Source organism: Pistacia vera, unplaced genomic scaffold (genome assembly GCF_008641045.1).
Source record: "Pistacia vera cultivar Batoury unplaced genomic scaffold, PisVer_v2 Contig644, whole genome shotgun sequence".
In the NCBI taxonomy this organism is placed as follows: domain Eukaryota; kingdom Viridiplantae; phylum Streptophyta; class Magnoliopsida; order Sapindales; family Anacardiaceae; genus Pistacia; species Pistacia vera.
Genome location: NW_022196495.1, coordinates 170,575 through 174,267, shown reverse-complemented (window position 1 = coordinate 174,267; position 3,693 = coordinate 170,575). Strand labels below are relative to the sequence as shown.

The 3,693-nt window shown below is 38.9% G+C and overlaps 1 non-coding gene across 1 annotated transcript; it reads right to left on the bottom strand.

Moving 5' to 3' along the window:
• Positions 1–3,183: 3,183 nt before the first annotated feature.
• On the bottom strand, positions 3,184–3,290 carry LOC116111562. The gene has a single exon (XR_004125096.1). It is a non-coding gene; the product is annotated as a small nucleolar RNA R71 (small nucleolar RNA).
• Positions 3,291–3,693: the final 403 nt, after the last annotated feature.

Below are 3,693 nucleotides of genomic sequence, written 5' to 3'. Positions count from 1 at the left end.
TGTGTGGCTTGGCACTGATCGAGTGATTATGCAGGCTTTCACAAGTAGTATGTTCCTCAGGAAGTCCGCTTTGGCGCAGGAGAAAAAGATTCAAGAAATCTCTAAGTCCAACACTAACCTACATACAAGGGAGGCGGTGGCCCAAAAGGCCGAGAGGGAGAGCAAGCAACGAGTGAAGGAAGTTGAAGCTCAGCTGGAGCGTCTAAAGAAGAAACTGGTTGAGAAAGATGCAGAGATTAAGTCACTGAGGGGTTAGTGCCTCGCCATTGCTGATGACACAATCATCAGGGCTAGAGGGTAGCTGATGCTGGATTACAAGTCTAGAAACACTACCCATTGGAACTCGAATGAGGACATCCAACTATGACGAGAGATGAAGGAGGTTGTTGGGCGAGACGATCATACGGAGGGACAGGTTGAGGACCAGATCCTCAATTTTGTTGGTCAGTTAGAGTGGACACTTGTAGAGTCGAGGGATAGAGATAATGCTGGCGACCAAGCTGGATAGGCGACTATTGAGGGAGGTGATACGCGGACCGAGTTGGTTATGGATGAGTCGACTCACATTGATGATACAAGGCATGATGCTCCTTAGACTTGTGTTTGTTTTCCTTTTTTGGTATTTTGAGGCTTGAGTCGCCTTTGTCTGTACATGGCCTATGTGCCTTGACGTTTTCTACTTGGTATTTTGTCTGTAAACATTAGAGTGTTGAGGTATGGTGACCGAGTTGGTGTGATTCATTTGAGGGTGATAATTTTTGTTGAATGGTTGTGTGACTGAGTTGGTGTAAACAGAAGGTGAATGTAATCCTTTAGTTGAATAGTAATTTTATTGAACCCAAGCCATGAGGCCGACTAAAGGTGAATTTCGTTGAATGGCTGTATGGCCGAGTCAATGTAAACAAAAAGGTGAATGTAACCTTTTAGCCAAATAGTACTTTTATTGAATCCAAGCCATGAGGTCGACTGAAGGTGAATTTCATTGAATGGCTGTGTGGCCGAGTCGATATATACAGGAGATGAATGTAAACTGTTAGCTGAATAGTACATTTATTGAATCAAGGCCATGAGGCCGACTGAAGGTGAAGGAGGTGGACAGGCCCACTGATAAGAGCTTGAAATTATATATTTTGTTAGTGATTTAATTGGATTATTTGTGGAAAAATGTGTTTAAATTGTGGAAATTGAATTAATTATTTCATAAATACCTTTTACAGGATCACGGGTGTATTTTGAGTATTTTCAAGTTCAAACCAATATTTGAAGGAAAAAGAATGATGTCGATGGAATTCATGACAAGTAGGAGTAAATGGTGCAAGAATTGGAGCTAAAACGAGAAAGTTGTGACGCGTCGAAGATACAACGTAAAATCTAGAAATCCTTCAAGATGAGCATGCTTCGATGTTTCTATCATAACTTGAGCTATATAAATCGGAATTCGATGATTCTTGTGGAGTTGGAAATCTTATTCAAAGAGCTACAAAATTTGTGTTGATGACTTTACCAAATTCGGAAGATCACGGACTCGTGGGATAGAAAGATCTATCGCCACAGCGACCATTTATTATCGCCGCAGCGATGGGTCACGGGCCTGTTTGGGTTATTACATTCTCCTAGTCCGAATCTGAATGGGTGAAGGCATTTAATTCTTTCCTAAGTAACCCCCAAGCCCTAGCACTATAAATAGGAGTCTTTAATCAATTTTTAAGGAGAGGAGAGAAGGAGAAATGACGGCTACTACTTTGGAGATCGGAATTCCTGCAGTTCTCGTTCACCAATTAGAGAAGTTTTTATATTTTTATTTCTTGAACTCATGTTATTGAATAGAATGGTTGTTTTTACTACTGCAATTAAAAACTAAATCCATTTTCTAGGGCTAAAGATGTAGCCCTTTTTATGAATATGTGTTGACTTTATTGTTGTTAATTCTTATTGAGCATTAATTCTAAGTTTTATTATTGTGTGTAATGCTTTCAATTCTTAAGGATCCGAGGGTTGAATGATATCATGGGTTGGGTTGAGATCGAGAGATGAAACCTGATTTGTCTAAGGTAAGAAAACCATAGATTGAACGAACACTGGAGATAGGTTACCGTGATTTATGAGGCTCTGATAAATTCCATAGAACGTATTGATCTCTTAGCTCCTAAATCCAACTTGAAAATATTTTGGGTTGTTGCTTAAGGGTTAATTCGCTAACTGTTCGAGAGAAAGTTAGTGAAATATTAGGGAGTTTGGCCTTTAGAATGAGTTTAATTAGGTTAGCAATAATTGTCAATGTATAGGAATAAATTGGTTTGAAATATGTGCCCTAGGTTTAGTCACATTGATATGTTTACCAAAGTATTAATAAAATTCTGCTTTTGTTTAGTTTTTAGTTTGTTTTCTTTTCCATTGAATTCATTCTTAAAATTATGTTTCATCATTCTCTTGGGATTCAACACTCGTTTACCCAAGCTTTATTACTTGCATGATTTCGTACACTTGCGAATAGCCTATCAAGTTTTTGGTGCCCTCGCTGGGGAACTATTTTGTTTTACCAATATCAACACGAAGTATTTAGTTGCTAATTTGATGTGTTTTATTTTTGCTTAGAAATTAATTTTCATTCTTTTTGTTTTGTTTGTTTCTTTTAGTTAGAACCGGGAGAGCTTACGTTCTGAGATCGAGAGAACGGCTAAATAGTTAAGGAAAGAAAATAGGCAAGCTAACTTTGAAAAATCAATGGCTAACACAGGAATTATAAATCCCAATGTGGAAAATTAAGAGAATGAGAATGATGATACCATAGGAGGAAATGCAATTGGTGAAGCAGGAGTGGGTCGAAGAGCATTGAAGGACTACTCTAGTCCTACTGTTGATGGGTGCTATTCTAGCATCAGGAGACCACCAGTTCACGTGAATAATTTTAAGATTAAGCCAGCAATTATTCAAATGATTCAACAGTCGGTCCAATTCGCTGGGTTACCTAATGATGATCCCAACCTGCATATCGCCAATTTTCTGGAGTTATGCGACACATTCAGGCATAATGGAGTATCCAATGACGCAATTAGGCTGAGGCTTTTCCCATTTTCTCTTCGGGATAAAGCTAAGGCTTGGTTGATTTCTCTGCGACCTGGGAGTATCACGACATGGAATGAGCTAGCTCAAACGTTCCTCACTAAATATTTTCCACCTACCAAGCTGAAGAGTGAGACTACCAACTTCTACCAACAAGATTTGGAGTCATTGTATGAAGCATGGGAAAGGTATAAGGATCTCTTATGGAGGTGCTCTCACCATGGTTTACCAATCTAGTCGTAAGTGCAAACGTTTTACCAAGGGTTGCTACCAACTATTCAAGCCATGATTGATGCTGCAAGTGGAGGAGCATTGAACAATAAAACACCAGAGGAAGCATACAATTTAATTGAGGTGATGGTGAACAATAACTATATGATGACTTCGGAGAGAACTTCAATAAGGAAATCAGTGGGAGTGCAAGAAGTTGACAGTTACACCGCATTGGCTGTTCAACTTTCAAACATCCAGAAACAATTAGGTAATGTATTAAAGATAAATGCAATTGAATCCTCTTCTCTAACATGCGACCTCTGTGCAAGAAATCATTCATCCAAGGATTGTCAAGAAAAGAACCCATTTACTCAACCTAAATAAGCTAATACATCAATATTTTCCAAAGGGGGCAAG